Below are 13,215 nucleotides of genomic sequence, written 5' to 3'. Positions count from 1 at the left end.
GCAATCAAGTTAGAACTCAGAATTCAGAAACCAACCCAGAACCGCACAGCTTCATGGAAACTGAACAACTGGCACTTGAATGTTGACTCGATAAACAACGAAATGAAGGCAGAAATAGAGACGTTCTTCGAAACCAATGAGAACGAAGACACAACATGCCAGAATCTCTGGGACACATTTAAAGCAGTCTCTAGAGGAAAGTATATAGTAAAAAGTGCCCATATGAGAAGAATGGAGAGATCCAAAATTGACACCCTATCGTCAAAATTGAAAAAGCTAGAGGAGCAAAATCAAAAAAACTCAAAACCCAGCAGAAGACAAGAAATAACTAAGAACAGAGCTGAACTGAAGGAGATTGAGACACGAAAAACCCTTCAAAAAATCAATAAATCCAAGAGCTGGTTTTTTGAAAAGATCAACAAAATAGACAGACCACTAGCCAGATTGATTAAAAAGAAAAGAGAGAACAACAAAATAGATGCAATAAAAAATGATGAATGGGAAATCATCAAATATTCGACAGAAATTCAAACCATCATCAGAGAGTATTACAAACAACTCTATGCACATAAACTAGTAAACCTGGAAGAAATGAATAAATTCCTGGACTCCTGTGTCCTCTCAAGCCTAAAGCAGGAGGAAGCTGAGACTATGAATAGACCAATAACAAGGGCAGAAGTCGAGGTAGCAACTAAGAGCCTACCGCACAATGGAAGCCCAGGTCCAGATGGGTTCACAGCCGAATTCTACCAGACACACAAGGAGGAGCTGGTACCATTCCTTCTGAAACTATTCCAAAAAATCCAAAAAGAAGGAATCCTTCCCAAATCTTTCTATGAGACCAATATCATTCTTATACAAAAACCCAGCAGAGACCCAACAAGAAAAGAAAACTTCAGGCGAATATCCATGATGAACATAGATGCAAAAATCTTCAATAAAATATTGGCAAGCCGATTGCAACAGCAAATCAAAAAACTTATCCATCATGATCAAGTAGGATTCATCCCAGGGATGCAAGGCTGGTTCAACATACGCAAGTCTATCAACGTAATTCACCACATAAACAGAACCAAAAACAAAAACCACATGATTATCGCAATTGACACAGAGAAGGCATTTGACAAAATTCAACAGGCCTTTATGCCAAAAACCCTCAATAAACTCGGTATCGATGGAACGTATCTCAAAGTAATAAAAGCTATTTATGACAAACCAACAGCCAATATCATACTTAATGGGCAAAAACTGGAAGCATTCCCTTTGAAATCCGGCACTAGACAAGGATGCCCTGTGTCACCACTCCTATTTAATATAGTACTGAAAGTTCTAGCCAGAGCAATCAGGCAAGAAAAAGAAATAAAGGGTATTCAATAGGAAAGGTGGAAGCCAAATTGTCTCTATTTGCAGACGACATGATAGTATACCTAGAATACCCCATCACCTCAGCCCAAAAACTCCTGAAACTGATAAGCAACTTCAGCAAAGTCTCAGGATAGAAAATCAACGTGCAAGAATCACAAGCCTTCCTCTACACCAATAACAGACTTAAAGAGAGCCAAATCAAGAACGAACTGCCATTCACAATTGCTACAAAAAGAATAAAATACCTTGGAATACAACTCACAAGGAATGTAAGGGACGTCTTCAGGGAAAACTACAAACCACTGCTCAACGAAATCAGAGAGGACACAAACAGATGGAGAAACATTCCATGTTCATGTTTAGGAAGAATTAATACCATAAAAATGGCTATACTGCCCAAAGTTATATACAGAATCAATGCTATCCCCATCAAGCTACCATAGACTTTCTTCACAGAACTGGAAAAAACCACCATGAACTTCATATGGAACCGAAAGAGAGCCCGCATAGCCAAGTCAATCCTAAGCAAAAAGAACACAGCGGGGGGCATCACACTACCGAATTTCAAACTATACTACAAGGCTACAGTAATCAAAACAGCATGGTACTGGTACCAAAACAGAGATATAGACCAATGAAACAGAACAGAGGCGTCAGAGGAAACACAACTTAGCTACAACCATACAATATTTGATAAACCCGCCAAAACCAGCAATGGGGAAAGGATTCCCTGTTCAACAAATGGTGCTGGAAAAACTGACTAGCCATGTGCAGAAAGCAGAAACTGGACCCCTTCCTGACACCTTACATCAAAATTTACTCCAGATAAATTAAAGACTTAAACATCAGACCTGGCACCCTAAAATCCCTAGAAATAAATCTAGGCAAAACCATCCAGGACATAGGATTAGGCAAGGACTTCATGAACAAAACACCAAAAGCATTGGCAACAAAAGCCAAAATAGACAAATGGGACCTAATGAAACTCCACAGCTTCTGCACAGCAAAAGAAACAGTCTCTAGTGTGAATTGGCAACCAACAGAATGGGAAAAAATTTTTGCAGTCTACCCATCTGACAAAGGGCTGATATCCAGAATTTACAAAGAACTCAAACAGATTTACAGGAAAAAAACAAACAAGCCCATTCAAAAGAGGGCAAAGGATATGAACAGACACTTTACGAAAAAAGACATATATGAGGCCAACAATCATATGAAAAAATGCTTATCATCACTGGTCATCAGAGAGATGCAAATCAAAACCACATTGAGATACCATCTCATGCCAGTTAGAATGGCGATCATTAAAAAATCTGGAGACAACAGGTGCTGGAGAGGATGTGAAGAAAAAGGAACACTTTTACACTGTTGGTGGGAGTGTAAATTAGTCCAACCATTGTGGAAGACAGTGTGGCAATTCCTCAAGGCCTTAGAAATAGAAATTCCATTTGACCCAGCAATCCCATTACTGGGTATATATCCAAAGGACTATAAATCGTTCTACTATAAGGACACATGTGCACGAATGTTCATTGCAGCACTGTTTACAATAGCAAAGACCTGGAATCAACCCAAATGCCCATTGATGATAGACTGGATTGGGAAAATGTGGCACATATACACCATGGAATATTATGCAGCAATCAGAAATGATGAGTTTGTGTCGTTTGTATGGACATGGATGAATCTGGAGAACATCATCCTCAGCAAACTGACACAAGAACAGAAAATGAAACACCGCATATTCTCACTCATAGGTGGGTGATAAAAAATGAGAACACATGGACACAGAGAGGGAAGTACTAAACACTGGGGTCTATTGAGGGGAAAAGGGGAGGGCCAGTGGCAGGGGGAGTTGGGGAGGGATAGCCTGGGGAGAAATGCTAAATGTGGGTGAAGGGGAGAAAGCAAACAAAACACACTTTCATGTGTGTACCTATGGAACTGTATTGCATGCTCTGCGCATGTACCCCAAAACCTAAAATGCAATAAAAAATTTAAAAAAGAACAGAAACTGAAATACCGCATATTCTCACTCATAGGCAGGTGATGAAATACGAGAACACATGGACCCAGGGAGGGGAGTACTAAACACTGGAGTCTATTGGGGAAAAAAGGGGAGGGACAGTGGGGGGGAGTTGGGGAGGGATGGCCTGGGGAGAAATGCCAAATGTGGGTGAAGGGGAGAAAGGAAGCAAAACACACTGCCATGTGTGGACCTATGTAACTGTCTTGCATGTTCTGCACATGTAGCCCAAAATCTAAAATGCAATACAAATTTAAAAAAAAAAGAATGTAATCCAAACTTGCTGTCATTATGACTCCACGAAACATGGAGAAAATATTCATCTCTAAACTATGGAGGGTCTAAGTGTCAGAAATTCTCTGCTGGTAGATAATGATTGAAATAAAGGACACAGAAATTGGAAGAATCAGAATGGATATCATAATTAACACACAAAAACCCACCAGATGATTATGTTCCCAGTAAGGTCCAGACCATATACCATGTTAGAAAGCCATAAAAGAGGTCTGGTGAGAGAAGTACCGGCATCACTGATAAGTTCAGCAGTAGTTTTACTGTGCTAAAATTTGACACAACTGCCAAATTAAAGATTAAAGTAAATATGGGAATGACAGCCATATCCTTCCATTTCTCTAGAATTTAGTCACCCATCCTGACTAGCCTTATTGTCCTGTAATGACTTAAAATTTTGTTTGTTGCTGTCACTTGAGTTTATTCAGCACTTAGGATTTTTGGTGAGATGTTTAATATAATACAAAGCTACTCTAACAAGAGACAATTAAGTTCTTAATTTATTATTTAAATAGAGCATTTGTCTCATGATGTAAGAGTTTTATAAATTTACTTACTTAATTCAGAAAGTTGCATCTGGATCAATCTATCATTGGTTTTGTATATTGTTTATCTCACATGTTCTGTTTCTTTTTGTCCTACCTTTCCCCATTACTAACATAAAATTCAATTTTTATTGTTTTACAATGGAAATAAAAGTATAACTAATAATTTAACAAAGTGTAATGTTAATTATAAAATGCTGATACTAGTCATTATTTTTGAACTTGTGTTATTATTTGTGTTTATTTGTAATGCTGTAAATTACAACATCACTTATTATTTGTCTTAGACTTTTAATATTTATCAGCATTTCTGGACTTCCTTCTTGAATTATTTCCTTTCCTCTTGAATAGAGTATTTTTCTTTAATTGTTAGTTTACTCTTAATATATGCTTGTTGGAAAACATCAATTGTTGGAAAACATCATTAATTCTATTCTTTAAAAATAGTTTCACTAGGTATAGCAGTTTTTAATTATATTTTTTAACATTTTGAAGATATCGTTTCAAGGTCTTCTGTGTTATAATTTCTTTTGAGATGTCATTTGTGAGTCCATTTATTATCCCATGTTCAATCTTCTACTTTTTTTTGCTTGAACTTTGGTGTTTTTTTTTACCTTTTTCTATATATATTTAGATGTATCTCTTCCTGAGTCTGCCTGTCTCTGTCTCATTTTGTGTTTTCTAATTTAAATGATTAATATTGTTCATCAATCTTGCAATTGCAATATTTTTATGTCTTCAATGTCTAAATTTGTTCTTTAACCAGTTATCCTCTACTCCATTCTCTTCTGTTTCTGCAATTAGAACCTACTCAGTTGTTTATGTCTCTTAACATTTTTCATATATTCCATCTCCTTTTCCGAGTATCAATCTGCTTATTGTTATCTAATGTTAAATTCCAGTTCAGTTAATCTCTCTTTTCTTGTACTTAATATAGTGTGTATACAGTTTTTAATCTTTATTTTGAGCATTATTTAGGTTTTAATTTAAAATCTTACACTTAAATTACTAGAAATTACTTTAAACAGTACATTGAGTAATTTTTGATATATAAGTTATTTTATTCATTTAATGATATTATTTTTATATCTGAAGATTTCAATACATGCAGCCTTTGTGAAGCTATTTTTCAGTTTGTTTTTTTCTGCTAAATTTTGTTCATAAAAGTTTATTTCTGTATGGATTTTATAAATTTTAATTAGAAACTTATGTTCCTTAGAACTTTGGCTAGGAATATGCATTTGAGGTTGTCCTAGAATTCCATCTTTATTTTAAGGGTTCTTCATTTATGTGAATGTATTTCAACAAACTTCAACTTTTTCTTTTTTTTGTTCACCGGCCTAAACTCTTGCATTTTAATACGTATTAATTATAGGACTAACTTTTAGCAACCTGTGAAATAAGAAATTATAAAGGATAAGTACAGTGGCTCACATGTTTAATCCCAATACTTTGGGAAGCTGACGTGGAAGGATGTGTGAGGCTAGAAATTTGAGACCAGCCTGGACAACATGTGAAGATCCTGTCTTTACCAAAATAAGTTTTAAAAAAATTATAATAAATTATTTTAACTCCTTCATTTTGAGGCCCACGAGTACTGGCAGTTGACAGCAAACAATTAAGGGAGCCCAGCTGAAATCAATAAACAGTACACTGTATCAAACCCAAGATGCAATCCTACAGCATTGTGACTAAATAAATGCTTCTATTAAGTCCCTAAGTTTTGGATTATAAATTATGCAGCAAATGCTATAAGATGACAAAAAATTGTCGTGATTTAAGAAAAACCTCAAATATGTGATATTTTCTTTGGGCCTGGGCTTTGGACAGGTACTCAAAAAGTAGCAGAAAAACTGTCAGTAAAGCCTGGAAAAGGATTGGACAATCATTTAGGGGAGCCTGAGAACATGGTAAGAAAAGTGCTATAGCAGGTATAAAAAGTGCTGACCCTGACAGTTTTAACTGATGCTGGCAAATGAACAATGTGTATTCACTGCATTGGAAAATTAACACTTAGGTCTGCAAAATGGTGGAGTAGGAAACTAAACTTTTATTCTTCCAGTAACAACATTGACAACAGTAGACATAGTAATAACCAACTTTGTCAGAATTCTAGAAGCAGTTATGGGTTTTCAGGAAGAAGTTGAATCCCTGAATAAACCAATTACAAGTCCCTAAATTGAGACAGTAATAAATACTCTACCAAAAAAAATACCGTAGATCAGGTGCATTTATAGCTGAATTTTACCAGAAACACAAAAAGAAGCTGATACCATATCTTCTAAAACAATGCCAAAGAATTGAAAAAGAGAGACTCCTCCCTAACACATTCGGTAAGGCCAGTATCATCATAATACCAAAACCTGGCAGAAATACAACAAATAGGAAAACTTCAGGGCAATATTCCTGATGAACATCAATGCATAACATCTCAATTAAATATTGACGAGCTGAATCCGCAGCACATCAAGAAGCCAGCAAGATCAAGTTGATTTCATGATGCAAGGTTGGTTCAACATACAATCAATAAAAATAATCCATCACAGAAACAGATCTAAATACAGGAACTACATGATTATCTCAATAGATGCAGAAAAGGCCTTCGATAAAATTCAACATCGCTTCACGTTGAAAACTCTCAACAAACTTGATATTGAAGAAACATACCTCAAAATAATGAGCCATTGATGATAAATCCACAGCCAATATCATACTGAATGGGAAAATGTTGGAAGCATTTCCTCGAAAAGCAGCACAAGACAAGGATGCTCTCTCTCTCTTACCACTCCTAGTCAACATAATATTGGAAATTCTTCAATTTCCAATTAGGCAAGAGAAAAGAATGAAGGGTATTCAAATAGAAAGGGAGAAATAAAAATGTCTTTGTTTGCAGGTGACATTATCAAATATCTAGAAAGCCTCATCATCCCAGCCCAAAAGCTCTTAAGCCAATAAACAACTTCAGCAAAATCTCAGGATACAAATCTATGTGCAGAAGTGATAGGCATTCCTATATACCAATGACAGGCAGGCAGAGAGCCAAATCATGAATGAACTACCATTTATAATTGCTACAAAGAGAATAACATAACTATAAATATGGCTAACAAGGAAAGCAAAGGACCTCTTCAATCAGAATTACAAACCTCTGCTCCAGGAAACCAGAGAGGACAAAAACAAATGGAAAAACATTCTTTGTGCAAAGATAGGAAGAATCAATATGGTGAAGATGGCCATACTGCCCAAAGTATTTTATAGGTTGAATGCTATTCCCATTGACATTCTTCACACCATTAGAAAAATAAAACTATTTAAAAATTTGTATGGAATCACAAAAGAACTTGCATAGTCCAGACCATCTTAACCAAAAAGAAAAAAGGTGGAGGCATCACCATACTGGACTTAAAAACTATAAGGCTATAATAAATAAAACAGCATTGGAAACAACATACAGTTACCAGGAATGACATTTTATACTTAAGATAATTTTCAAACAGTGACATTTTCTGACAATGTTAGGCACATAGACACAGAAATTCTTCATGAATACCGGTACATATGCTATGCTTTGCTCATACTTTTTTCAAAGCTCAATAAGGGCTTGGAAAAAAACCTTTAAAAAATTATATTGTATTGTTAGCCATTTGTCCTTATCCACTGTAGTAGCTTTAGGGCATTCTATTAGTCTCTTTTCATTATTTGTAATGTAAAAAAACAACTGAGGTCTGAATATCAGCCCCATATTTTATGAAAACTTATTCAAAAAGTAAACGTTACAGTTTCACATTTAGTTGAATTGTTTATACAAATATATGTATTAAGATGACTCTAAATAGTGTATCTAAAAAATGCTCATCAAACAATAAATAATACTTTATTTTTTATTTATTTCTTGTAGAATAAGCCTACCCAATTTAGTTACCATACAGTGAAAATCCACATGTAAGAATTAAGTAGGTATTTATGCGAATAAACCTGCATGAGACACATGTAGGTTGTTAGTTTAGTCTTTTACAAACAAACACAAAACCTGAAGAAAAATCATGCTCAATAATTACTTAATTTCTCATTAAGTAAATACACTGAAAATATTAAAAAGTAAAACAGAAAAGTAAAGTCACACAGGTAATATACTTTCAACTATTTAAAATTAAAAATAGTTAAAATAGTTTCTTTTCTTCTGGTACTCTGCCTAAAAACGTTGTTTATACTATTGCAATAATATAGTTAAAGCTTATTTTTAACATTATATAAGAAAGCATACATTTTATCAGCCACATATTATGAAATTAATGTTTCATGTTTTAGATTGCATTTATTTATTAATAATATACATATGATGTAACTTAATTTTTAAGAGTAATATTATTATATCTGGGCTCTACTTAGCACTTACTTTTCTGTTGCATGCTACTTTCTCCATTTCCTCCAAAAGATTACATTAAAATAAGTGTCTGTGGACATCTGACCATTTTTACTTCTGATAATGTATTCCAGGGTGAAATTGTAAGAAACTCTTATGGCTATATGAAAAATAAAATCAGCATTATTTGTATTTAACTTCTAATCATTATGATGTTTTCTGAAGCAAGCAGTTTACATCTGGAACAAAAATGAATGGGTAGAAGAGGCACTTAAGTTAGAATTTGTGACTGTCGTTAGCTCTGACCCAAAAGAGAGGGTAACCAAGCTGGTTGATACTATCTTGTGAGATGGGTCCATTGCCCTCCAATAAATTAATGAAAATTATATTATAATAACTGAAGCTGGCTTTGCTTTGCTTCCACAGTCATCTAACTATTACTTAACCTAGCTTTAACTTTGAATATTATATTCAATTTAGTGCATATAGTTCCTTAACTAGTCAATAGAAGTATTCTGATCTACATTTTTAAATTAAATTATTGGACGACATTTCTCTATTATTCACTATGTCTCATGATCATGGTGGTCTGGATTATTTTCACACCTTGATCAATTTAAGGGTGATGAAAAAAGCAAACTTTTTGCTTGTAAAACATCGACTATGTTCTGCATTGCTAGGCAGAGACCAGGCTTATTTAGTGAACAATGAAATATTTTTTCTGAAGTAAAGTTATTTGCTTCAGATATAGACCGGGAGTAAAAAAAAAATAACTGAAAGTTTTTTAAACAGTGAGTCAAAAGCCAAAGCATTGCCTTTCTAAGTTTCTTAGCAATGTGAATTTGAGAATTTATCTCTAAAGTGTCTGACTGTATCTTCACTACATAACTTGGTCTTCTTTTTTTTTATAAATTTTTCATTGCATTTTAGGTTTTGGGGTACATGAGCAGAACATGCAAGACAGTTGCATAGGTACACACATGGCAGTGTGTTTTGCTTCCTTTCTCCCCTTCACCCACATTTGGCATTTCTCCCCAGGTTATCCCTCCCTCCCTCCCTCCCCCTCCCACTGGCCCTGCACTTTTCCCCCCAATAGACCCCAGTGTTTAGTACTCCCCCCGCTGTGTCCATGTGTTCTCATTTTTCATCACCCGCCTATGAGTGAGAATATGCGGTGTTTCATTTTTTGTTCTTGTGTCAGTTTGCTGAGGATGATGTTCTCCAAATTCATCCATGTCCCTACAAATGACACAAAGTCACCATTTCTGATTGCTGCATAATATTCCATGGTGTATATGTGCCACATTTTTCCAATCCAATCTATTATCAATGGGCATTTGGGTTGATTCCAGGTCTTTGCTATTGTAAACAGTGCTGCAATGAACATTCGTGTACATGTGTCCTTATAGTAGAACAATTTATAGTGTTTTGGATATATCCCCAGTAATGGGATTGCTGGGTCAAATGGAATTTCTATTTCTAAAACCTTGAGGAATCGCCACACTGTCTTCCACAATGGTTGAACTAATTTACACTCCCACCAACAGTGTAAAAGTGTTCCTTTTTCTCCACATCCTCTCCAGCATCTGTTGTCTCCAGATTTTTTAATGATCGCCATTCTAACTGGCGTGAGATGGTATCTCAATGTGGTTTTGATTTGCATCTCTCTGATGACCAGTGACGATGAGCACTTTTTCATATGATTGTTGGCCTCATATATGTCTTCTTTTGTAAAGTGTCTGTTCATATTCTTTGCCCACTTTTGAATGGGCTTGTTTGTTTTTTTTTTCTGTAAATCTGTTTGAGGTCTTTGTAAATTCTGGATATCAGCCCTTTGTCAGATGGGTAAACTGCAAAAATTTTTCCCATTCTGTTGGTTGCCGATTCACTCTAGTGACTGTTTCTTTTGCTGTGCAGAAGCTATGGAGTTTCATTAGGTCCCATTTGTCTATTTTGGCTTTTGTTGCCAATGCTTTTGGTGTTTTGATCATGAAGCCCTTGCCTACTCCTATGTCCTGAATGGTTTTGCCTAGATTTCCTTCTAAGGTTTTTATGGTGCCAGGTCTTATGTTTAAGTCTTTAATCCATCTGGAGTTAATTTTAGTGTAAGGTGTCAGGAAGGGGTCCAGTTTCTGCTTTCTGCACATGGCTAGCCAGTATTCCCAACACCATTTGTTAAACATGGAATCCTTTCTCCATTACTTGTTTTTGTCAGGTTTATCAAAGATTGTATGGTTGTAGATATTTTGTGTTGCCTCCGGTGCCTCTGTTTTGTTATTAGTCTATATCTCTGTTTTGGTACCAGTACCATGCTGTTTTGATTACTGTAGCCTTGTAGTATAGTTTGAAATCCGGTAGTGTGATGCCCCCCGCTGTGTTCTTTTTGCTTCGAATTGACTTGGCTATGCGGGCTCTCTTTTGGTTCCATATGAAGTTCATGGTGGTTGTTTCCAGTTCTGTGAAGAAAGTCAATGGTAGCTTGATGGGGATAGCATTGATTCTATAAATTACTTTGGGCAGTATAGCCATTTTTACGATATTAATTCTTCCTAACCATGAACATGGAATGTTTCTCCATCTGTTTGTGTCCTCTCTGATTTCGTTGAGCAGTGGTTTGTAGTTCTCCTTGAAGAGGTCCCTTACGTTCTTTGTGAGTTGTATTCCAAGGTATTTTATTTTTTTTGTAGCAATTGTGAATGGCAGTTCATTCTTGATTTGGCTCTCTTTAAGTCTGTTATTGGTGTAGACGAATGCTTGTGATTTTTGCACATTGATTTTATATCCTGAGACTTTGCTGAAGTTGCTTATCAGTTTCAGGAGTTTTTGGGCTGAGGCGATGGGGTCTTCTAGGTATACTATCATGTCGTCTGCAAATAGAGACAATTTGGCTTCCACCTTTCCTATTTGAATGCCCTTTATATCTTTTTCTTGCCTGATTGCTCTGGCTAGAAATTCCAGTACTATATTGAATAGGAGTGGTGAAAGGGGGCATCCTTGTGTAGTGCCAGATTTCAAAGGGAATGCTTCCAGTTTTTGCCCATTCAATATTATATTGGCTGTTGGTTTATCATAAATAGCTTTTATTACTTTGAGATACGTTCCATCGGTACCGAGTTTATTGAGGGTTTTTAGCATAAAGGGCTGTTGAATTTTGTCAAATGCCTTCTCTGCGTCAATTGAGATAATCATGTGGTTTTCGTTTTTGGTTCTGTTTATGTGGTGAATTACGTTGATAGACTTGCGTATGTTGAACCAGCCTTGCATCCCCGGGATGAATCCTACTTGATCATGATGGATAAGTTTTTTGATTTGCTGTTGCAATCGGCTTGCCAATATTTTATTGAAGATTTTTGCATCTATGTTCATCATGGATATTGGCCTGAAGTTTTCTTTTCTTGTTGGTTCTCTGCCGGGTTTTGGTATCAGGACGATGTTGGTCTCATAAAATGATTTGGGAAGGATTTCCTCTTTTTGGATTATTTGGAATAGTTTTAGAAGGAATGGTATCAGCTCTTCTTTGTGTGTCTGGTAGAATTCGGCTGTGAACCCATCTGGACCTGGGCTTTTTTTGTGTGGTAGGCTTTTAATTGCTGCCTCGACTTCTGCCCTTGTTATTGGTCTATTCATAGTTTCAGCTTCCTCCTGGTTTAGGCTGGGGAGGACACAGGGTCTTCTTATTCTTAACTTACTCCTTCCAGTTCTAAATGGATTAATGAATGTGGATTCTATAACACAACCTTGCTTGTATTAAGCAGACTTTGTTTATGATGCTAATAAGATCAAATCTCTTACTATCCACCAAATTACTCCTTCGATAACCAGAAGTTCAGTAGGTAAGAAGTTTACTACTTGTTAGAATTTTGCCAAGTCACTTTCAGTCTGATAGGATTCAAAACTGGCCACATTATGTAAAATGTTTTAACTTCACAATTTCTTTTGATAATTGTACCCAGTCACAAATATTGAACATAACATTTACTGATAATATATGTCACTTACAGGGGAGCATTTAAGAAAAGAAAAACTCTGCTTCATTTAATGTACATTTTTTCCAGAAACACATTTTTTTCTCTATAAACATAAGAGGCTGCCAAGCATGATTTACATTAGAATTCCACAAATCTCATAATTATAGCTGTTTTAGAACATACTGTTAAATCTTGTCTTCATAATTTAGCAAAGCATACCTTTTAATGTCAAACTTTTGCTAAAATTACTGCAAGCTATTTATATGCCCTCGGGCACTGCTGCTTTTGGATAAAACTAGCATTGAAACAAGCCAATGTAGACAGTAGTATCTGAATTTACTCTATATCTGTGGTGTTGAAAATAAGTTAAATAAGTTTAAGTTTTCCAAAAGTGACCTTTAGGATTCAGGGGAAATTAGTTATTTTTGCTGCATTCTGCCAGTTGGTAATATTTGTGTACAGGAGACTAGGTGCCACTTAAGGCTTCGGAAGCATACCTTAATATGCATAACTTTCTTTGTTTTAATATGCATAACTGTCTTAAGGCCACAGATGTAGGACCAGCTGATCATCAAGTGATTCTTATTCAGAAATTCTCTTTGTTCCATTCTTACCTACTAGAATTATTTGTGAACCTTGACCTATATCAACAAAGCA

Source organism: Callithrix jacchus, chromosome 14, assembly GCF_049354715.1.
Source record: "Callithrix jacchus isolate 240 chromosome 14, calJac240_pri, whole genome shotgun sequence".
Lineage (NCBI taxonomy): Eukaryota > Metazoa > Chordata > Mammalia > Primates > Cebidae > Callithrix > Callithrix jacchus.
The sequence above is the reverse complement of the archived record's forward strand: the minus strand, read 5'-3'. Positions refer to the sequence as shown.